Here is a 25,544-nt window from a genome sequence, read left to right as displayed (position 1 = left end):
AAGAGGTGGGGCGGGCATCAACGCAGGCACTCGAGGTGTGTCTGTCCATGCTAAGGTTGGTCTATTGGCCATCGCGCGCTTAAATACTATGCAATCCTTAGCTTGATGACCATACCTCCCACAGGCATTGCAGTTCCCATTGAATTTTACTCTAAAAGTAGGGCAATCACTGGTACTATGCGGTCCATAGCATACTGAGCACCATTGCTGCTCCCTTCTTGGATACATATGATTGTTTTGCGGAGCACGATTGTCTCTAAGACTCTCTTGAATAGCCTTGGTGAGATCTGCTAAAGTCATCTCATATATCTTTGGCTCCTTAGCAATAGGCTTTAGGGTCATTGGTTGATGCCCTGATGCTTGCGAGCTAATAGATTTAGTATCAACAGACACTCTTTCTCCTTGAATCATTAAATTATCCTCCAATTGGATCGCATTGGTGGTGACTGCTTCCCAAGTGGTGATACTTCTAATGACTAGGCCATTGTAGATATCCTCAAGCCGTAATCCCCTAATGAATGTATCAAGCAATTGGTTATTGTTGAAGCGCTCATTTGGATTACAACGAGAATTCAAATGCTTCAAGAGACTTATAAAGTCTCTCACCGACTCTCCTTCCTCTCGTTGGGCTTTTTGGAGCTGAGAGGCTACACGCCAAAGCACTCCCTCTCGTATGTATTCTTTTAAGAATAGTCTCCTAAGAGTAGGGTAAATTGTTTTTTCTTCCACCCTTAGGGTTCTATACCAATCCCCAACCTTTCCACTTAAGGTTAGGCTTAAAGCATTGCTCTTATGTGAGTCATTGTGTTCTCCTAGAGAATTGCATATTTGTTCAAACACTTCGATATGCTTTCTCACATCCCCGTCTCCACTAAATTTTTGTGTGAGCTTGGCTATTTGTACTGCCTTACTTCTAGGCTCTCTATCAGGCATGTTACGCATATTCTCAGCAATAGATCGACCAATAGCTTGAGCAAATGTCGCCAAGTCACCTAAGTGAGCAGGCACCATGGGTGAAGGCGCTCCAGAGACTACATGTGGAGTAGGTTTTGGCATTGGGCTTGGCGCATAGGAAGCCCTTGGGTTCCACGTTGGGTACGATGTTGTGCCATGTGGTGGTCCATAGTTCATATGGGTGGCCCTAGGCGTAGCAGACGTCGGATGTGACATGCTAATGCTAGCCGGTATAGTCCCATGGAAATAAGAACTTGGGTGTTGTGGTTGTGGAGCATAGGTAGTTGAAACAACGGGATGGGTAGGGACTACATGAGTGTGATGACCCATAGGTGCATTCGATTGGTACGCACTTGTAGGTACTATTGCAGGCATTGAGCTACCATGTAGTGGTGCTTTACTAACAAATGAGGTCCATGGCGTGTTTCTCGGCATGTCCATCATTGGGGTAGGCATGGTAGCCGTGGTGTCATCCAAGGAAAGATGAACTAGACTTGGAAAAGTAAAGCTATCACTTGTGGGCTCAGATCGCATTGAGACCCCTGGCGAAACAACATATGGGGGATCCATGGGACTCACTGGGGGAGTCTCCATTTGTGATAGAGTGGGTTGTTTCCCTTTGCCCGTGTCTAAAAATCGCATAGGACCCGTTGAAGGTATGTTTATTCCTCGATTTTGCCTCTCAGACTGGATAATCCTATGGATGACAGTGCAGATCATGTGTAGTTGTTCCTCTAGACTAGTGGCACTAGATGTGGATTGTACAACTTCTAACCAACCCACATGGTATGTGTAGCCCATGTATAGGTCGGTCAAAGTCTCCGTGTGTAGGTCATATTCCCAATTTTCATTGAGAAATACCCCGTCCAAACTTGGTGTACTAGAGGGTTGCCGTGAGGTGGATGCAATGTTGCTTCCTGTGTTTTGACTTTTAGTCACCGCTACCTTAAAGGCGACTTTGGAAGGTGGTAGCTCGGTAGGGCCTTCATTAAATGAGGTAGGTAGAATGTCCACGTGGACACTCTGAGGGAGTGTGGGGTCTACAGGAGATGTGAATGGTGATTCTATTTCCCCACCCTCTTCGTTTACTTCACTAGCCGTAGGTTCAGAGCGCATAGCTCTACTAAAAGTTTCCATCAAACGGCTAAAAACACTAGTTCCAGGTTGTTGGGCCCAGCTAGGCACGGTTTCATTTGTTCCCCCGGGGCTTTGTGTAAGATGCTCTTCCATAATATCGTAGTCAGAGGAGGAGTCGCTAGCCGCTATATTTGGGTCCTGGGTTGCACTACCTTGGGTCCCCGCTGAGGGCGTAGACCCTAGCGTGGAAGGATAATGGGTGCCCGCGTAAATGGCGGCACTATCAATATGCTCGTGCTCTAACACTCGTCCAGAGCGTAGGTGCATGTGACCTCCACACTCTAAACGCGTTGGTGAGTGCCCGTGAAGGCCGCTCACTTAGTTTTTTTTTTTTTCATAAAAAAAGGTGTTTATAACCCAAGTTTTTCGTTATTCTTGGTTATTTTTTGTAACCAAGCCACAAAATATGGCGTGTGATAGCTCAAGACGAGCGTTTTGGATAAAGGAACGTGCCGTGCTTTATAGTTTCCTATTCGGCTACATGAAGCCCTAGAAATCCTAAAAATAGTCTTTATAGTCCTCAAAATCCTAGAAATAGTTTTTAAATATAAAAAGGTGTATAAACTATATTTTAAAACTGAGGATTGAGGTTTGGGTTTGGGCTTGAGCTTGGGGAATAATCCCCAGCCTGATCCTTCTTTTTAAAAAATATATATTTTTTTCTGAAAAAGTCGCCGCGGCCGCGCCGCGCGCGCACACACACACTTAACCTACACCTAACTTATCTACTTACAGCTAATAGAGATACTGCCACACACACTCTAACACTGTTTACACAGTACTACAGTAGCTAGCAGATCTACAAAACTAACCTTACAGAACTAACATTGAACCTTACAGAACTAACATGCCATAGCTGATACCTTAATTCTAACAGTACATTGCAAAAAATTGTAACTCCTTCTTTAACAGAAAACAAAAAAGACAGTACAGTGTAACAAAAATCTTCTCCACACAACCACACACCTTCCTTCTTCACAAATCCTTCTCCACACAACCACACACCTCCTTTCCTACCTTCTTTACAATTGAAATTGCATCACAAGAAAGCGTAAAGTGCTTAACCGAGCTTAGTGTAGGGCATTTCCCCGGCAGCGGCGCCAAAAATGTGCACTCCTTGCCGCACTGTCGAAGCAAGGGACTTGCCGATACACCGTGTGCGAGCCACAAATGGCTCCAAGCACACAACAAGCCTAAACTAGTAAGCTCAAAGAAGGCGATGGTGTGTCACTCACTGCTCTACGCTTGCTTCGTGGAGGATTCCTCGCCGCGAAGAAGGAGACGCTGCTTCGCCGCACTCAACCGCTTCACCGCCGCCGTGCCGTTGTCGCAATGCTCGATCACACACACACACACTCTCTCTCTCTCTCTCTCTCTCTCTCTCTCTCTCACATACACACAAGGAGGTGAAGAGAAGAAGATGGAGATGGAGCAAGAGCACTCTTCTATTGCACAAATGAGAGAATGAGTGAATTTTAGGTTTAGTTGACTTTTATATGAGCTCACCCCATTCACACTTGGGCACCCATGCTTAGCCAACTAATCCCTTGAATGTTCCAGTTAGAGTGCGCCTCTCATCGGCGATCACTCTTACCCTTTTCCTATTGGATCGACAAGCCCGGTACCTGACTCTACAAGTAAATAATACAACGCCCGCCGTAAGTTAGAACGTCCCTCGTAGGTGATAGGGTGTCCGTGAGCCGTGAGGGTTAACACCAGAAGCCAAATTATTCTTAAGAAGGTTAAAGCTAAGGCTTCCAATTTGAGTTACCTTCATGTAAACGGGGGGGGGGGGGCTTCTTGTGTTTTCTGATTTCCCCTTTTGCTGAGATCTACCTCTAGTATACAATGAATTGGAAGACTTATTAGCTGCAATATTCTATCTATTCAACTCTTCCATTAGCAAAGAGCTCTCCACATCATAATACATCAGCATAGCATTGGAGTTTCTCATGGTTGTTCTGAATGTATCCCAACTTTCAGGAAAAGTGCATAGTAGGAAAGTAGCTTTGAATTCATCATCAATGCTGAATTTTAGAGCGACCAAGTGGCTAAAAAACGAGTTGAACTCATTAAGATAAACAATCATGGTTGTAACTTCGTTCATGTGAAGGTCCATCAAATTCTTCAATCAGTAAACCTTCCTAGAAACATTTTTATGAGTATACAACTCCTCAAGTCTAGTGCACATTGCATAGGCAGAATTCAACTTCTCTATGTTGTAGCAATCCATTCACCTTCAGCAATTCGAATTCAACTTTAGAAACTTAGATTTAGATCTTCTACACTTTTGGAATCAAAACTTTGGAGCAATTCCAAATATTTTGGAAATCAAGTCCAACCAACACCGAAAAAATAGCCTCTCGCACACTTTGAGAAACCCTTGCTGCTTGCCTAACGCAAAATTGAGTTACCAAGCTTACAAATCTAAGAGCTCAAAGCTCATAATCACCTCAGTCTTGTGTACACTCTTTGTAGGTGTGTTTCTCCACCTGCAAGACCAAGATGGCCTTGCTCCGAATCTCAAACACTACTGTAGTGACAAAGACTACTTGCACACTTTGATATTGAACCAGAACTCTAGTGTCGAACCACAGCTCTGATGTTGATCCATGCTCGCACACCAGCTTGTGAGATCAATGCTCTGATTCGAGTTTGTAAGGATCCATTGAAAGCTCAAATTGCAGATTCAAACTCAGTAGTCTCCTCAATCTACAGATTTAGACTCAATAGTCTGCAGAATTCAGACATAGTAGTCTGATTGTACTACATAATCCGATGCAACAGTAAAGCAATGAAGATGCACACATAAAAGATGAGAGAAGTTAGAGATTGAGAGAAAAGCTTCGACACAGCATTTGTGGGTACAAAAAGAGTTGAACCTGTTTAGGTTTTTCTCATAGATACAGTGTAGGATTATACAACCACCCGATAAGGGTGAGAATATACAACTTCCCAATAAGGGTGCGAACGGGCACGTGACCCTTTATCCCAACACAAAATGCAAGTAAATCAATAACCAAACGGTATTAAACTAATATTCAAAAAGTTTATTTTAGAGCTAATGTAAAAAAAACATGGTTCGAGTAATTTTTCAAAGTAAGTATCACACAAATATAAATTCAAACACCCAAAGGACAAGCCTTGTGCAAAATGTAACATCTTTGCAAAGTCACTCCACTCATTTGAAAGCTGAGATTTTAACCTTTGAAAAAGCTCTTTGGACATTTTATGCCAAGTGTTTAAAAGGTATTCCATTAGGTATACATTTAAGAGATGAATAATCATCATTTTTTTTTATCAATAACGTTGCATAAATTACCAATGAGTGAAGACCACAACACAAATACAACTATAGAATACAAATTATAGTGGTCGTTCAAAGGTAATATGTTCCTAAAATCAAAAGTAACAAATTAATTACACATGGGTAAGTAAGCTTGGATTAACCTACAACCTAAAACTAGCAAAGTCTGAGCAGAAATCTAATCTATAGACAATAAAAGACCACCTAACACTTGGCAACTTAACAAGGCATTATAGACAGTGGGTCAATTAAACAAAAAGTAATCTAAAGCCAATGTCATGGACGTGAGTTTAGGAAAACTCTTAGAGAAGCTCGGTCTAATCTATTAGGATATTTATTTAGAGATCACAATTTAGTGACATACTCGTTACATAGGCAAGTAGATTGCTTAAAATTAACTATGTAAGTGACAATAATGACACCTTAAATCACGCAACTAGCTTGGTTTGGTTTTGCAATCTATATCTAGATTGGATCAGGTTTTGTTGTTGGAAAGGAATTTTCTTAAATGGTTCTTTCACCATATTTTAAGAGTAGTGCTCTGTTTGATTTTGTTTAATGCTGAATATATCTTTCTTGAGAGGAAGACGGACTTGGAAAGCGTTGTAAAAAAGATTATAATCCTAACATAGATGAAATATGGAGTGGAGATCTTCGTCTCTTTAACTTTGTGATATCAAAAATTGATTGTTTACATGAATTCTTCCTTGTAATGCAGCGTAGGTATGTTACCATTTAGAGTTTTTTATGGACATGACTATCTTACAACGTTAAACTAGATCGATTTCTTATTTATTTGAGTAGAAGCCTTGATCAACAATAGATGGGGCTTAATTTGGGAAGAGATAAAAGAGTTATGCAAAACCAAAGTATTAGGGGCTTAATTTTGATAAAGGTATAGGGTATTTTTTATAAAGGTATATTGTGCCAAGAGAACTAATCACTAAGGTGATTTATGGGGCACTGCATGCAAAAGGAAGATGGCTTGACCCCCCGTTTCTCAAAACGACTGGCTGAGGCTAAAAGAAGACAAAGAAGACGAGCCACAAAGAGCACTAAGGGTTGCCACAAGACTGAAAAGACGGCTAGAGCCTGTTCAAGAAGAGCAGCCAAAGCAAAAGAAAGGAAAGAAGGAATTTGCCCAAGTGCTGGCAAAAGAAAGAAGGTCACAAAAAGCGGCTAGACTAGAGCGGCTGATGGAGAGCTTCCGAGCAGAAAGAGCCTTAAAGGTGATTTAAGTGAACTCTAGAAGCAATGCCGGGATCATCCCAAACAGTGCAAAGGGACAGATTCGAGGATTATATCAAAAATTTTGAGATTCTTGATGCCGCATCAGAAAATATACCGCATGTACCTTTCACAGAGGAGGAAGTGGAGCAAATACGGCAGAAACTACTAGATGAGCAAGAGAGCCAAGAGAGAGAAAGAAAAACTAAAGCAGGCAGAGATTTAAAGAGAAAGCCTACATCTCTACCGGCCAGCCCTAAACCCAGCCCACCGCCCTCACCACCTCCTCACAACCCTCCACAAGAAGATAAAGAGGAGGAAGACAAACACAAAGGCCAGGAGGAGCCCAAGAGAGAACAAAGCCAAGAAAGGGAAGAGGTTAAACCCGAGAGTGAGGAGACAAAGCCAAACGAAGAATACAGCACATTTCTGGACCTGCTAGCTGCAGGATACACAAAAGAAGAAGCTGCCACAATCGCATTCGACTTGGCAAGCACAGGGTCTAAAGAACAAATGCAAGGCATCAGGCGAGTAGAACTAAAAGAAATGGCCACAGATACAGTGGATCTGCACCCACCATCCAATGACTAGGATGTGGTGATGAAGAAGCTAACCGGGTTGAGAGCGCAGTCCATGGCTTCAGAAAGTGATATGGCAGCTCTCAAGGCCACAGAAATGAAGATAAAGCTGGAAGTAGACTCTTTGCAAGGACAAAGTCAAAGGCAGAAAGAGAGAGAAGCGGAGCTACAGGCCAACCTAGCATGGGAATTGCAAAGATGCCAGGCAATGGAGGAAGAAAATCAAGCAGCAGCACAAAGAATGCAAGGAGTTGAAGAGGAATGTCAGCAACTCAACAAATCACTGATAGATGCCGAGAGGAAAAGGGATAACCTGACCCTACAGCTGGCTGAGGAATCTAAAGAAGTTGAAGCCATGAGAAACGCCAAAGAAAAGGTGGAGATAGATCAAGAAGCCAACCACAATGAGGTCCTTGAGCTTAAGGACCAGCTCAAAGTGAAAGTTCAGACCATCCAGAGGCTGCGGGCATCTCCTGCCAGAGTCAGAGCTACTAGCTCAACTCAAATAACTACGGAAAGTCAACTTTATGAAGAACAGATGCAAGAACTTCAGAAGGAGCTGACTCTAGAGAAAAAGCAAAGATTGATGATGGCAGAAGGGTCTATTGTCATGCAAACACGAATGGAAGAAGAACAAAAAGCCTTGCAAGAGGAAGTAGACAGTATAAAAAGGAAGCTCGAGGAGGTGGAGAAGATAAACGCCGAATTGAATGACCTCCTCGTAAATATGGGCGAAGAAGCTGAAACAGAAAAACAAAAACTCCTAAAGCAGATTGAGGAGCTGAGAGGACAGCAAGCAGGAGAGCAAGAGGGCACAGGGCCAGCGGCCAATGAAGGCATTGGTTTAGAAAATGTGGCAGATCCGGTGGACACACCTATGCAAGAGGACATCCTAGAAGGATCCTCTCAAGAGCCACAGGATCTAACACAGGAAGAGGAAGAAAAGTTGGGTAAAGCAATAGAGGTGGAGATCAAAGAGACAACAAAGGAAGCCTAGGAGTGGGAGCAGAGGGTTTTCAAGTCCATGGAGGCTTTTTCATAAAGGTATAGGGTATTTTGAGTGTAAAACAAAAACGTAGCTCTTTCCTTTTTGAGCAATGCTAGAAGCCAAATTATTCTTCAGAAGGTTAAAGCTAAGGCTTCCAATTAGAGTTACCTTCATGTAAAAGGGGGGGAGAGGGGGGAGGGGGGAGGGGGAGAGGGGGGCTGCTTGAGTTTTTTGATTTCCCCTTTTGTTGAGATCTACCTCTAGTCTACAATGAATTGGAAGACTTATTAGCTGCAATATTCTATCTATTCAACTCTTCCATTAGCAAAGAGCTCTCCACATCAGAATACATCAGCATAGCATTGGAGTTTCTCATGGTTGTTCTGAATGTATCCCAACTTTCAAGAAAAGTGCATAGTAGGAAAATAGCTTTGAATTCATCATCAATGTTGAATTTTAGAGCGACCAACTGGCTAAAAAACGAGTTGAACTCATTAAGATGTACAATCATGGTTGTAACTTCGTTCATGTGAAGGTCCATCAAATTCTTCAATCAGTAAACCTTCCTAGAAACATTTTTATGAGCATACAACTCCTCAAGTCTAGTGCACATAGCATAGGCAGAATTCAACTTCTCTATGTTGTAGCAATCCAATTCACCTTCAACAATTCGGATTCAACTTTAGAAACTCAGATTTAGATCTTCTGCACTTCTGGAATCAAAACTTTGGATTAATTCCAAATATTTTGGAAATCAAGTCCAACCAATACCGAAAAAATAGGCTCTCACACACTTTGAGAAACCCTTGCTGCTTGCCTAACTCAAAACTGAGTTACCAAGCTTACAAATCTAAGAGCTCAAAGCTCATAATCACCTCACTCTTGTGTACACTCTTTGTAGGTGTGCTGCTCCACCTGCAAGACCAAGATGGCCTTGCTTTGAATCTCAAACACTACTGCAATCACAAAGACTGCTTGCACACTTTGATGTTGAACCAGAACTCTAGTGTCAAAACATAGCTCTGATGTTGATCCATGCTCACCACACCAGCTTGTGAGATTAACACTCTGATACGAGTTTGTAAAGATCGATTGAAGCTCAAATTGTAGATTCAGACTCAGTAGTCTCCTCAATCTACAGAGTCAGACTCAACAGTCTGCGGAATTCAGACACAGTAGTCTAATTGTACTACATAATCAGATGCAACAGTAAAGCAATGGAGATGCACACATAAAAGATGAGCAGAAGTTAGAGATTGAGAGAAAAGCTTCAACACAGCATTTGTGGGTACAAAAAGAGTTGAACCTGTTTAGGTTTTTCTCATAGATATAGTGTAGGATTATACAACCACCCAATAAGGGTGAGAATATACAACTTCCCAATAAGGGTGCGGACGGGCACGTGACCCTTTATCCCAACACAAAATCCAAGTAAATCAATAACCAAACGGCTAATATTCAAAAAGTTTATTTTAGAGCTAATGTAAGAAAAACATGGTTTGAGTAATTTTTCAAAGTAAGTATCACACAAAGATAAATTAAAACACCGAAACGACAAGCCTTGTGCAAAATGTAACATCTTTGCAAAGTCACTCCACTCATTTGAAAGCTGAAATTTTAACCTTTGAAAAAGCTCTTTGGACATTTTATGCCAAGTGTTTAAAAGGTATTCCATTAGGTATACATTTCAGAGATGAATAATCATCATTCTTTTATCAATAACGTTGCATAAATTACCAATGAGTAAAGACCACAACACAAATACAACCATAGAATTGAAATTACAATGGTCATTTGAAGGTAATATGTTCCTAAAATTAACAGTAACAAATTAATTACACATGGGTAAGTAAGCTTGGATTAACCTACAACCTAAAACTAGCAAAGTCTGAGCAGAAATCTAATCTATAGACAATAAAAGACCACCTAACACTTGGCAACTTAACAAGGCATTATAGAGAGTGGGTCAATTAAACAAAAAGTAATCTAAAGCCAATGTCATGGTCCTCCTAGTAACAAGTAACATAGGAGGGCCTTGTGTTTAGGACGTGAGTTTAGGAAACCTCTTAGAGGAGCTAGGTCTAATCTATTAGGATATTTATTTAGAGATCACAATTTAGTGACATACTCGTTACATAGGCAAGTAGGTTGCTTAAAATTAACTATGTAAGTGACAATAATGACACCTTAAATCACGCAACTAGCTTGGTTTGGTTTTGCAATCTATATCTAGATTGGATTAGGTTTTTTTGTTGGGAAGGAATTTTCTTAAATGGTTCTTTCACCATATTTTAATTGTAGTGCTCTGTTCGATTTTGTTTAATACTGAATATATCTTTCTTGAGAGGAAGACAAACTTGGGAAGCGTTGCAAAAAAAATTATAAACCTAACATAGATGAAATATGGAGTGGGGATCTTCGTCTCTTCAACTTTGTGAAATCAAAATTGATTGTTTACATGAATTCTTCCTTGTAATGCAGCATAGGTATGTTACCATTTAAAGCTCTTTATAGACAAGACTATCTTACACCATTAAACTAGATTGATTCTCTTATTTATTTGAGTAGAAGCCTTGAGCAACAATAGATGGGGCTTAACTTGTGAAGAGATAAAACAGTTATGCAAAACCAAAGTATTAGAGGCTTTTTGATAAAGGTATAGGGTATGTTGAGTGTAAAACTCCTATGTATCTCTTTTTTTTTTGAGCAATGCCAGAATCCAAATTATCCTTCAGAAGGTTAAAGCTAAGGCTTCCAGTTTGAGTTACCTTCATGTAAAAGGGGGGGGAGAGGGGGGCTGCTTGAGTTTTTCGATTTCCCCTTTTGCTGAGATCTACCTCTAGTATACAATGAATTGGAAGACTTATTAGCTACAATATTCTATCTATTCAACTCTTCCATTAGCAAAGAGCTCTCCACATCATAATACATCACCATAGCATTGGAGTTTCTCATGGTTGTTCTGAATGTATCCCAACTTTCAAGAAAAGTGCATAGTAGGAAAATAGCTTTGAATTCATCATCAATGTTGAATTTTAGAGCGACCTACTGGCTAAAAAACGAGTTGAACTCATTAAGATGTACAATCATGGTTGTAACTTCGTTCATGTGAAGGTCCATCAAATTCTTCAATCAGTAAACCTTCCTAGAAACATTTTTATGAGCATACAACTCCTCAAGTCTAGTGCACATAGCATAGGCAGAATTCAACTTCTCTATGTTGTAGCAATCCAATTCACCTTCAACAATTCGGATTCAACTTTAGAAACTCAGATTTAGATCTTCTGCACTTCTGGAATCAAAACTTTGGAGTAATTCCAAATATTTTGGAAATCAAGTCCAACCAATACCGAAAAAATAGGCTCTCACACACTTTGAGAAACCCTTGCTGCTTGCCTAACTCAAAACTGAGTTACCAAGCTTACAAATCTAAGAGCTCAAAGCTCATAATCACCTCACTCTTGTGTACACTCTTTGTAGGTGTGCTGCTCCACCTGCAAGACCAAGATGGCCTTGCTATGAATCTCAAACACTACTGCAATCACAAAGACTGCTTGCACACTTTGATGTTGAACCAGAACTCTAGTGTCGAAACATAGCTCTGATGTTGATCCATGCTCACCACACCAGCTTGTGAGATTAACACTCTGATACGAGTTTGTAAGGATCGATTGAAGCTCAAATTGCAGATTCAGACTCAGTAGTCTCCTCAATCTACAGATTCAGACTCAACAGTCTGCGGAATTCAGACACAGTAGTCTAATTGTACTACATAATCAGATGCAACAGTAAAGCAATGGAGATGCACACATAAAAGATGAGCAGAAGTTAGAGATTGAGAGAAAAGCTTCAACACAGCATTTGTGGGTACAAAAAGAGTTGAACCTGTTTAGGTTTTTTTCATAGATATAGTGTAGGATTATACAACCACCCAATGAGAGTGAGAATATACAACTTCCCAATAAGGGTGCGGACGGGCACGTGACCCTTTATCCCAACACAAAATCCAAGTAAATCAATAACCAAACGGCTAATATTCAAAAAGTTTATTTTAGAGCTAATGTAAAAAAAACATGGTTTGAGTAATTTCTCAAAGTAAGTATCACACAAAGATAAATTAAAACACCGAAACGACAAGCCTTGTGCAAAATGTAACATCTTTGCAAAGTCACTCCACTCATTTGAAAGCTGAAATTTTAACCTTTGAAAAAGCTCTTTGGACATTTTATGCCAAGTGTTTAAAAGGTATTCCATTAGGTATACATTTCAGAGATGAATAATCATCATTCTTTTATCACTAGCGTTGCATAAATTACCAATGAGTAAAGACCACAACACAAATACAACCATAGAATTGAAATTACAATGGCCGTTCAAAGGTAATATGTTCCTAAAATCAAAAGTAACAAATTAATAACACATGGGTAAGTAAGCTTGGATTAACCTACAACCTAAAACTAGCAAAGTCTGAGCAGAAATCTAATCTATAGACAATAAAAGACCACCTAACACTTGGCAACTTAACAAGGCATTATAGAGAGTGGGTCAATTAAACAAAAAGTAATCTAAAGCCAATGTCATGGTCCTCCTAGTAACAAGTAACATAGGAGGGCCTTGTGTTTAGGACGTGAGTTTAGGAAACTTTTTAGAGAAGCTAGGTCTAATCTATTAGGATATTTATTTAGAGATCACAATTTAGTGACATACTCGTTACATAGGCAAGTAGGTTGCTTAAAATTAACTATGTAAGTGACAAGAATGACACCTTAAATCACGCAACTAGCTTGGTTTGGTTTTGCAATCTATATCTAGATTGGATTAGGTTTTATTGTTGGGAAGGAATTTTCTTAAATGGTTCTTTCACCATATTTTAAGAATAGTGCTTTGTTCGATTTTGTTTAATACTGAATATATTTTTCTTGAGAGGAAGACGGACTTGGGAAGCGTTGCAAAAAAGATTAAAAACCTAACATAGATGAAATATGGAGTGGGGATCTTCGTCTCTTCTTTGTGATATCAAAAATTGATTGTTTACATGAATTCTTCCTTGTAATGCAGCGTGGGTATGTTACCATTTAAAGTTTTTTTTGGACATGACTATCTTACAACGTTAAACTAGATTGATTTCTTATTTATTTGAGTAGGAGCCTTGAGCAACAATAGAGATAAAAGAGTTATGCAAAACCAAAGTTATTTTTTATAAAGGTATAGGGTATTTTTTATAAAGGTATAGGGTATTTTGAGTGTAAAACCTAAACGTAGCTCTTTCTTTTTTGAGCAATGCAAGAAGACAAATTATTCTTAAGAAGGTTAAAGCAAAGGCTTCCAATTTGAGTTACCTCCATGTAAAAGGGGGGGAGAGGGAGCCTTTTTTTTGGGGGGGGGGGGGGGGGGGGGACGCTCCCCACACAAGAGGCAGGGCCCAAACACCCCACCTTGCCTCTTTCTATAGATCTTGGCCTCCCCCTCATTTTTGGCTACCCAAGAGAGGTCGACCCTCCCACCCCTGCCATGGGGGGGATTTTTGGGGACGAGTTACTTTTCCCTCAGGTAGGTTGGGTGCATATGTTCATAGCCTGATTTTGTTCGATCTTGGTGGTGATGCGAAGATTCTCTCTGGCATGCTTCCCTTGACGTCTCTTGTTGGCCAGAATACCTATGCAAAGTGATGGAATTGAAAGACCTCCCTCACACGACTTATGTTTTGTAGGTGTAGATTCATGCTTTGTACAAGGTTTTTTTTTTGTCATTTGTATTCAAGGTCATCTTGAGAGAGGTATCTGTTGGAAGTGGAATCTGTCGATATATGTGGCAAACTCAAGATGTGTTAAAGCTTAGTTTTGGTCGTGTATCTGGTTGAGTAGGTATTCATGTGCCATATTGTAAGATTTCCCTACCTTGAGGCACAAGCCAATGCTAGGTATATTCATGCATATTTGAAACGATCGATGCATAATATGTGATCGAGAAATGGCGTTTATGAACTATGAACAATTCAACTAGACCCATTCATAGGTTTCATGCGTATCCGAAATAGCTAAAACCATGTTTTTGAGTGGTTTTGCCTTAGTGTAGGGCAAAGTAGAAGTAGAAATATGTTATTGACAACCAAGTAGGTAGAGTAGGTAGATGCTTGCATATATTGTAAATAGGCGTGGCCAATTTTGGGAAGGAGGTTAATTAGGAAGAATTTGGAAAGATCCTCCTAAAGCTTAAGGGGAAAAGGAGAGGAGGAAAGAAGGCAATTTGGCGCGTGGAGGAGAGAGAGAGAGGAAGGCAGAGAGAGAACATATGCCATGCGTCAGCAAGAGCGCGAAGACAAACATATTCACCCTGTGTCAGCAAGAGCGCGGGGACGCGTAGAGATCTTTGTGTCCGCAATCGTTGTGAGGGTTCGTCTGCAAGTAAGCCCCGGAAGGCAGGAGATGGTGCATAAGGGTGGAGGCACTGAGAGAGAAGGAGGTTCTCTCTCTCTCTCTCTCTCTCTCTCTCTCTGTTGGACGAAGGCCTCGAGTGAGGGCGAAGGGGGGTATGAGGCATAGAGGCAGAGTCTCTCTCTCTATCTCTCCCTCTCTCTGTCTTTGAGTACCAGTAAAGCTCTATCTTGCCACGAGCTACTCGCAGGAGGAAGCGAGGGGAGGTTGGGTGCGGAGGGGATGGAGACAACACAGCGCAGGACGAGCAGGAGGAAGCGAGGGGAGGTTGAGTACGGAGGGAGTGGAGACAACGCAGACCGAGTAAGAATTTAGTAGCATCTAGGTAGATTCGACTTAATGCACACCCAAACCGAATAGGTACGACCAGTAGTGTGTTTTGATTCCCATATGTTGTCAAAATGTTACAAGGTATTGGCTAGGAGTGTAGTATTTCTTTTGTGCTAACCTTGTGATTTAGCCGTTTCATTCGGAGACCAAGTCTTTGTGCAAGCATGTAAAAATCCAGAAGATTTGACGAGCTAAAGACAATATCGTGTTTTGGTAATCTATTTGTAGTATAGAAAATTAAGGAAATGAAGCCTAGGTCTTCCTTGTCTACCGAAGTGTTATCATTTTTGAGGCTCCAATGCATAAGCTCTTGGTTCTTACCTAGAGCTTGGATTAGAAGGAGGAAGCAACCATCACATCAACCCTTTTATCTCTCATTTTATTGTATCAACGGTACTTGATTGCGCAACCTTCCTTAATGCAAAGTGAGATTTAAGTGACATACTTACTTTCCTTTGAAATCTCTCTCTCTCTCTCTCTCTCTCTCACACACACACACACACACACACACACACACACACACGTTTGCATAGAGTTTGGGAAGAAGCGATAAAAAGTTACAAAATGTTGGGTAGATTTTAATATTGCCTTAAAGAAAATATGTGAATTGCCACGTTCCTTTAAATCAATCAATCTCTCTCTCTTTCTCTCTCTCTCTCTCTCTCACACCACGTGACATGTTCATTTGGTCCCATAGGTCATATTTGACCTCCCAGGACGATAATAGAACTATTTAGAACTATCTATCTCTCGCACACACATACACACCTTTAGCGTATTTATAGAAATTCAAGATTTGATGCATTTTTAATCGCTTGAAATTGCAAAATCTCAGGTAGATTTTGAACTTGCCTTGTAGAAAATCAACAAAATTTCACAAGTTTTAGTGTAATCACTTAGAGTTTGAACATTCTTGTATTTTTATCAATTAGGATATTTTTTTTTGGTAAATTATGCACTTGCACATTTAATTGCTTCTCTCTCTCTCTCTCTCTCTCTCTCTCTCTCTCTCTCTCTCTCTCTCATGCATTTTGCCCCCTCTCACCTTTTATTCATCTCCCCACCCCAACCTCTCTCTCTCTCTCTCTCTCTCTCTCTCTCTCTCTCTCTCTTGCCTTGTCTCTCTTTTTGGCCCCCTCATTGCGCACTACCCCCCCCACCCCCCCGGCTCTCCCTTCATTGAATTTCCCATTAGTGATATCACTAGTGGGAGGTGGAAAATACACACAACACACATGTATATGTATATATGTATACACATACATATGTGTGTGTGTGCACGCGCGCGTGCATACAGATGTATATTACACATATATACACACACACACGCACATATACATACATCCATACATAGATACATATATATATATATATATATATATATATATATATATATGTATATATATAAATATATATATTTATTTATACATACACACACACACACACACACACACACACACATATATATATATATGTATATTTATGTATACATATATATATAATCTCTACTATATTCTCTCTCTATATATCCACAGAGAGAGAGAGAGAGAGAGAGAGAGAGAGAGAGAGAGAGAGAGGACATGTTTTATAGTGTAGGAGAGGTATAGAAACAGAGGGATAAAAAGAAAAAATTCCACAGAAGAGAGAGTAGTTAATTGGGCTTCACTGCAATTCAAACACTTAAAAAAAACGGAAGATCTCACTAAAAATTGTTAAGAGTCTAAAAATATAGACTTGCAAGCTCTCCAAGACGCTTTTTTTTAAATTGACAAAGACAATTGAAGAGTTACATGAGTGTGATGGAGAGGAGAAACACGTATTCCAAACAATAGAATTAAGGAGAGAAAGCTTATGTTACCTGCCATCATCACCAAAACGAAAAACATGACAATGTTAGTGTTTACTTCCTACATTAGATGTCCCCTTAATTCATGTGCTTACGAGCAGACCGGATTAGAAGGATCCATGGAGAGTGAGGAGGTAGGTGTTGAGTGTTGAAGCTCCTTTGAGGTAGAGTGATTCTTACTTGCCCCTTTTCCAAGCATTTGGATTTTTGTCTCCTATATATAGTCAGTGAAGCCACATGGTATTGACTCCAAGAAAGGTTTTAGTAAAGTAACGGTGGAGGGAGTGTATATGTCCATCAAGAAGGCATAGGGAGAGATTGGGGGGTCAATAGGAATAAAGATATTCCTTGGGTGTTAACAACCAAAAGAAATATGCAAGCCCCACTTCTCCTATGAGGGCCAAAGGCTTGAAAATATTATCTTTATTAGCACGTCTTTTTTGGGGGGCTTAGACCTATGAGTGAGAAATACATTGGAGAAAGAGAAGCCCTCCACCACCTACACTAGGATAATATGATATATCATTATTAAGGGCACTAAGCACCCCAAAAGGGGTCCTAATTCCATCCAATTATAATCAAACCCAAAATGATTTGTGGGTTGCAAGAATGTGCTGAAGGTGAGCAATCTCTAAGGTATCCTCTAATGATTCTCCATAGCTTTTCTCTTTCAAAGCCATTTTGGCAAAAAGCGTTTAGTGATTTTATGTTGTTTGCATCATCAAGTGGGTAAATATTGCAAAAAAGGGTAGGTTTCAATTGGGACAAAATTTATTTATGGGCCTAGCCCGATGGCCTATTACTCGCTCTTTTTTAAAATTTGATCAGGCTGCAAAGAAGCCCAATTTTCTTATTGATTAGATGTTTAGTAAGTTGGCCATTAGAGATGCATAGCTTAAGGTTAAGAAAAGTAGTGCAAGAACCTTCTATTTTGTCAATCGAGAGGCAATTATGATAGATTTTCTGGTGATCCAAAAAGTAATCGGAACTACTTGAGCTTATTAGAAGAATATCATCAAAGTATCAAGAAGGTGTACCAAGCTTGTTTGAAGTAAGATGCGATGCAGATAGGGTTAGGCTTTTTGCTAAGAAGTTAAACTCCAAGGAATGGAGATAATGGTTACACCATAAAGGGGAGCATGACAACCCCATAGGCATCCCGACCCAAAACATTGTACAAACATGTTTATGATGAGCCAAGTATTAAGCTCTAATACCCCTTTTATCATAAAGGAAAAACCTAATTTGTAACAATGATTTGACAAAGAACCTTCCATGCATTTGGAGAATAGCTTTCCAAAAGAGATGAATTCTTCTTGCTTTGCTAAAAAGGTATAGTTTATGAGTTTGTTGATGTAGGAAATCAATCCATTTCCCCCTAAATGAAGTATGTTTACATAGCACTTTTTTACATCTCCTGAGCATAGAGTGGATGCATTTTTTGGAGGTTGAGAATGCAAGAATCTACAATCCACCAAGATTGGAGGTATATATTATGACAAAGGATGGCTTTCTGGTTAAGATTCCTTGCTTTAGATTTTAGAGTGGGAAGGCATTCTTTTTAACAAGCATGCCATGAGTAAAGAAATCTGAACACGATATTCTACAAGTGATCCATCTAAAAGATGCCTTATGGAGCTTGTATATGGCAGTTAAGTAAGGTAGGGATCTGTGTAGAGGAGAAAAATGTGAAGTTAAAAAAGCATAGATAGAATCAAGCGTGTGTTCAATATCTAATTGAGAGGGTTTGAATTCCAAACCTTGTAAAGCGCTTAAGTGCTTCATCAGAGACAAACTTTTTGCAAATTAGAATTGGATTGTTTGCCGCTTTATCTATGCTAGTGATAAAGTACTTTTTTTCGATTTCCTCAATCTCTTGTAAGAAATCACCGTAAGTGTTGTGTTGTCTTTTAATTGGTAAATTATTAAGACATTAATCATAGGATAACTTACCGGCGATATGAAGAGAGAGATGATCAAGAAGAATAATAAACCCGAGTGTCACAATGGCATCAAATGCTTTGAGTAAGTCAATAAAAGCTTGGGGAAGTTGGGTGATTTTGTTATAATATGACCCAAGCCATTTCTACACATCCCATCAAGATATGGATCCATGCAACCTTCAAGTGAGGTGTTTAAAACATGCCCATGAAAGGAGTCAAAACCAACCAAATCAAGAGAACAAGAGCAATGATTGAAACTATTTGATGTAAAAACATACTTTACATTACATAGGCTAAATTTTAGGGGGACATTAAATGACAAACAAAAGATACAATCATTCCAAGAGTGAGTTGTGCTAATGCTTAAGCCAAAAAAGAACATACCAAAGAAACCTTTGAGGTTTAACAATGTGAATTGTTAAGAAAAAACCTATGTTTTTCACGTTTGGAACTAAATGTAGATGTCCACGGCAATCCCTCGCAACCTGTATCAATCACATGTTAGTGATTGAGTAGTGGTGGTGCAATTGGGGTTGAAGAGAGCGCGAACAAAATGGAGAAAGGGAAGGTTGGGTGAGAATTATAGGGAAGGTGGACGTGGATTGAGGAGTGCGACAACTCCTCGGTAACTCAAAGGGTGGGCACATCTTTTCCTAGGGGATTGAGTTGAATTGTAGGAGCGTTGAGGTATAAAATGCATTCCTCTTCCTCGAGCTTGTTTGTTGTTATCTCCTCCAGCACACTTACGGTTGTCTTGCGCTTCTCTCCTAGGGGTGATGGCCTGCATGATAGACTTGTGTACTTCCAAGTTTGTGTTAGCTGACGGAGGAACTTGATTGAAGAGAACCGAGAATTTTATAGCTTCTTTTAACCTCTCCCTATGGAAGAAGTGTACAAGGACTTTTAAAGCCTCCCTTGCCTCCTTTGAGATCTAACTCAAAAAGAAGATAGTCGATTTCTTTAGAGAGGAGCTTGGGAAGAAAAAGGGTAGATGACTTAGAATCATCCAAAGATCGTGATCAAAACATAACACATAGCCATCTTTACACTAATCACCTTGGCCAATAAGTTCACATCCACAATTTAAGAAGTGCTTATGAATATTTCATCTTTGTGTGGTATAATTAGAGCCTGAGTGGAGATGACCCCTTTCACCCCAATAACACACCCATAAGGTGCCTTGCATGTAATGTTCTCAAAGCAAGACATAGTAAATGAGGTAGCCATGAGAGAGTTCCCAATGATGTTAGAAGAGTTAGAATCAACGACCTGTTGTAAACAAGCTTTCATGGCTTCCTTCTCTATGCTATTGAGAAGGGTAAGGAGCAAACGTTGGGTGCCACAAGTGTAAAATTGCCAGGCATCTCCCAAGAGTACTTCCAAGAGCCGACAAGGTATAAATGGGTCAGTATAAGTTTCAAAAGATTTTCTTGTGGAGGTTAAGTTGAGGATTGAACAGGGTGAAGCTTTGAATAGCTATTTCTTGCTCTTCTTCATCAAGGTCGGCATGTAAAAGAGAGCTACAAGTCTCTCTTGAAGGTGACGTTCAAACATCGGAGTAGTTGTGTAGAAGATGAATCTTGCGTTGTTGCAACAAAGGGTCATTGCGCAATGTCTTTTCATGAGCATTCATGAAGCACCTCATCACATTAGGTGATTGCTCCATTCAATCCTTGTGACCTCGTTCATCCACTAAAGTGATGGTTGTTAAGCTCCTAGAGAACTCACGAAGTTGTGTCACAACCGCTTGAGGGTGCTTGCACGCCATAGAGTAAAGCCTAAACCATAGCATATCAAGTTATTGTAGAATGAATAGCTCATTCTTTTCCTCACGAGCAAGGGCCCCTCCATACAACTCGATAAGAGTAGCATGAAATGCAAGGTCACTAACGCAAAGTAGCAGACCCTAGACGATGGGGGTGAAAATACAGCTTCGCCCCCACCCCCCATCGTCGATATATATATATCACATCTAGTAGGATTGGACTCATTCATAGATGTATCCATCGTTGCTACAATTTGAAACCATTAAAATGGCTCAAGTAGATGCTCAAGGCATGGCTTTAATATGCATGTGTCATCCTCTATTGAATATTTAATTTGCATACTAAGATGCAATTTAGGCATAATGTGCTTACTAATTTGAGCTAATATAATGGGTTCAATTTGCAAGACTAAGTGCTCTATTGAAAAACACACACAAGTGTGTGTGTTTTTTTTTTTGCCATTTTGGCAAATTTTTCATCACATGGACATTCAATGCCACACGAAGTTATCTTGGGGAATTGAGTCGGTAGTGGACATAGTTTGCACATTGTGGTGCATAGTTGTTGTTCTCGACCTATGCCTTTGGGTCAACAAAGGGCAATAGTTGTGTAATTTGCAATCTTTCCCGTTACCGCTCTTTTTGGGTTGCTTGAGGCATTTATTTATTATTCACTTGGTTGAGGCATTTGTCTCACTCCCAAATTTGTTCTAATGCCGATTTGTACTTAGATGTTGTCAAAATTTTCCCAAAGACTTTCTATACATCACGTAGATTTTGGTACTAGTACAAATTTTCTCAATCTCTAAATTGCACAAAAATGATATTTAAATTAGAGCAAAAATGAGTGCGTGATCAATCCATTAATTTGTGGTAATTCTTTGTGATATTTTGTTAATACTTTGATATGTTCAATTACAATTTTTCTAAATCCCTAAATTGCACAAAAAAGTTGTTAAAATTAGAGCAAAATTGAGTGCACGATCAATCCATTAATTTGTGGTAATTCTTTGTGAGATTTTGTTAATATTTTGATATGTTTGATGTTGTAATTATATATATATTTTAAATTCTTAATCTTGTTACCATATACATGTGGTAGTGATGTGTGTGAACACACTAGGACCGCCGGGGCATTTTTTCCCTCTTTAGAAGGTTTTTTCCCCGTGCATTGTATATACGTCCATTACTCTAGGGCTATCAATCTTTCCATTGCACACTAAGTAACACACTCTCTATTGTGTGCCTTGAGCTTCCTTCGTCTTCTCCAAATTTTGTGTGTTTCTCTGCAACCCTAATTCCAACAATTTGTATTAGAGCAGGTCACGTCCTCCCGGGCTTAGTCGCCAGCTGTTCCAGCACACGCCTGCTCACTTCCTACGATTTCAGTGAGATTTGGCGAGCGTTCGCAGGTCAAAAAATATTTTGGGGGAACTCGAAGAGCTCGTTGCTCAGAATTTTGGGTGACTTTCATTGATGATTACTCCAGTCATGCATGGGTATTTCCACTTAAAGCGAAGTCCAAAGTTTTTATGTGCTTCAAAATATTTCTGGCTATGGCTGAAAATGTCTCGAAATGTACTATGGGCACCCTTCGTTCCGATCGAGGGGGGGAGTATATGTCTCATGAATTTAATGCATTTCTGGCTAGTCGTGGGATAAAACACCAATGTACAGTGCCTTATACACCTCAGCAAAATGGTGTTGCTGAGAGGAAAAACAGGTCACTGACGGAAGTGGCACGATGTATGGTCAAAAGTCAAGCTTTGCCGCATTCTTTTTGGCTTGAGGCCATCATGTGTGCCACTTATGTACTTAATAGGTGTCCTACGAAAGCTTTGCAGTCTATTACTCCATATGAAGCATGGCATGATAGAAAGCCTTCTATTGAGCACATGCGTGTTTTTGGCTGTTTGGCATATGCTTTGGTGCCACAAGTGCAGTGCAGAAAATTGGATGATAAGGCTGTCAAATGTATTTTTGTTGGTTATAGTGCTGAAAGAAAAGGTTACAGGTTGTATCATTCGCAAACAAAACGTATTCTGGTTTCACGGGATGTAGTGTTTGTGGAAGATTCTGTTCAGCCCTTGCTATCATGTACTAGAGACAATAATGTAAGCTCACACGACATTTATGACACTTTGTTGCCTCTTTTCAGTGGTGGAAATACAAATGTAAGTTCCAATGAGGCAAATGTACAGCCTATGGGGATTTCTGAAAATGTTTTAGATCAGCCTATTACTGATGCAGATGTACATGATGTACTTGATGAGGAAAGGACTGAAAATGAGCAGGCTAGTGGTATGCCAAAATGGCTGGTGCACACTTTGCGTGACAGTAAATTGGATGCACCTTTGTCTAGTCGTACTCGTTCAGGCTCTCGCCATGCATCTTATGCATTGGATTGTTATGCTTTGGCTGTGTCTAGTTTACATGATGTTGAGGAGCCTCTGTCTTTTGATGAAGCACATAATTCAAAAAATTGGATGGCTGCCATGCAATCAGAATATGATGCACTTATAGAGAATGACACATGGACTTTATGTGATTTGCCTCCTGGCAAAAAGGCCATTGGTACGAAGTTGGTTTACAAGTTGAAACGCAAGCCAGATGGTGAGCCTCTGTCTTTTGATGAAGCACATAATTCAAAAAATTGGATGGCTGCCATGCAATCAGAATATGATGCACTTATAGAGAATGACACATGGACTTTATGTGATTTGCCTCCTGGCAAAAAGGCCATTGGTACGAAGTTGGTTTACAAGTTGAAACGCAAGCCGGATGGTGAGATCGATCGCCATAAGGCTCGACTTGTTGCAAAGGGTTATGCACATAAAAAAGGCATTGATTATGAAGAGACTTTTGCTCGCACTTTTTGTATGACTACCGTGCGTTTTCTATGTGCATTGGCAACTCATTTTGGTTGGGATGTACATCAATCAGACATTGTTACTGCTTTCTTGAATGGTGACATATTTGAGGAAGTTTATGTAACGCAGCCTCGCGGTTTTGTCATAAAAGGACAAGAGGACAAAGTGTGCAGATGTAAGAAGGCTTTGTACGGGTTGAAGCAATCTCCTCGTGCTTGGTATGAGAAAGCTGACACTCATTTGGTTAAACGAGGCTTTCGTAACAGTCCAACAGAAAGCACATTGTATGTAAAGCGTGAGGGTGATGTACTTCTCATTGTGGTTCTTTGTGTTGATGATTTGCTGATCACTGGACCAAATGAGAGACATATTGCTGAATTTAAGGCTGATTTGAATGCTACTTTCAAGATGAAAGATTTGGGGCTGTTGCATCATTATTTGGGTATACAGTTTAAGCAGTGTGATGGTGGTATTGCCTTGTGTCAGAGAAGTTACATAGAGACATTGCTATGTAAGTTTGGACTTGAGGATTGCAAACCTATTGCCACTCCCATGGAAACAAGTTTGAAGTTGAGTCTACATGATGCTGGTGATCCTACTGATGTCACTCTTTACCAAACTGCTGTTGGTTGCCTCATTTATGTATGCAACACGAGGCCAGATATTCAGTTTGCAGTCTCACAGGTCAGCAGATTTATGCATAGCCCAGGGTCTAAGCATTGGCAGACTGTCAAGAGGATTTTCCACTACCTTAGTGGCACTTTACATCTTGGCTTGTTTTATCCCAAGGGGGGATCATTGCCGCCAGACTTACATGCTTTTTCGGACTCAGATTGGGCTGGTTGTTTTGACACGCGAGTGTGCACAAGTGGTTTTTGTTTCATGCTTGGCAGTTCATGTATATCATGGTTGAGCAAGAAGCAACCTACTGTGGCCACTTCGAGTTGTGAGGCTGAGTACAGGGCAGTCTTCACAGCTACGGTTGAGTGTGTATGGCTCAGACGCCTTATGGCTGATTTGGGTGTTGGACAGGACACTCCCAACACTATCTACATTGACAGTCAGAGCGCATTGGCAGTTGCGAGGAACCCAGTTTTTCATGCTCGCACAAAGCACATTGAGGTGCATTACCATTATGTTAGGGTGAGGCTCTCAGCAGGAGAGATCAGCTTGGCTTATGTGCCAACACAGGACAACGTTGCAGATCTTTTCACAAAGGCATTGTCTCGTGAGAAGCTTGAAGCTTTCCACAAAGCTTTGGGCTTACTCCCCTTTGTGGACTGATGATATCCTCAGGACATGGCACTTCCCTTTACTGATGTGCCAGCTCTCCTTCACCGCATCACTCCAGGGGGGATTTACATGTGGTAGTGATGTGTGTGAACACACTAGGACCGCCAGAGCATTTTTTCCCTCTTTAGGAGGTTTTGTCCCCCGTGCATTGTATATATGCCCATTACTCTAGGGCTATCAATCTTTCCATTGCACACTAAGTAACACACTCTCTATTGTGGGCCTTGAGCTTCCTTCGTCTTCTCCAAGCTGTGTGTGTTTCTCTGCAACCCTAATTCCAACAAATCTAACTTTAAAGTTTCTTTGAAAAGTCCCTCCGTCTTATGGCATCGTGCTGGCTCAATCTACTTTGCCACATTGCCTATGCGTGCTGCAATCCCACTTGTTGTGTCCGTTTTACTTTTCTTATGCCCTCACTCACCACCACTGTGTGTAAGCACCGACCTATGTAACACCACCCTTACACACAAGCAACACCTACTTCTTCTGCAATCTCATTTAGTTTAGCTTGGTGGGTGTTACTACCCTAACTAGAATTGTTGGTTCGTGGTCTATTGAGGAGCTAATTGACATGACTTGCACTATATTTATGGCCACTTTTCCCTTATTTGCATGGTTTCTCGGGCAATCCTTTGGATAGTGTCCACCTTTTCCACCACATTGCATGCAGTAAGCCTCAATTGGCTAGCATTAGGAGGAGAATGGGGTCTAGGAGGGCCTCTTTATTTGGTAGTTGAAGGAAGTCAAACCTTTAGTATTAAGAAAGTAATTGAAAGACAGCTTTTGAATTCAAATAGGCGAAACGGCTAGTTTATTTGAAATTTAAGTTCCCCCCAAATGGCATTTAAAATCTAGCGAGTAAAACCATATCA

The sequence above is a fragment of the Adiantum capillus-veneris genome, chromosome 5 (assembly GCF_014529385.1).
Source record: "Adiantum capillus-veneris isolate H3 chromosome 5, ASM1452938v2, whole genome shotgun sequence".
NCBI classification, from domain to species: Eukaryota; Viridiplantae; Streptophyta; class Polypodiopsida; order Polypodiales; family Pteridaceae; genus Adiantum; species Adiantum capillus-veneris.
The sequence above is the reverse complement of the archived record's forward strand: the minus strand, read 5'-3'. Positions refer to the sequence as shown.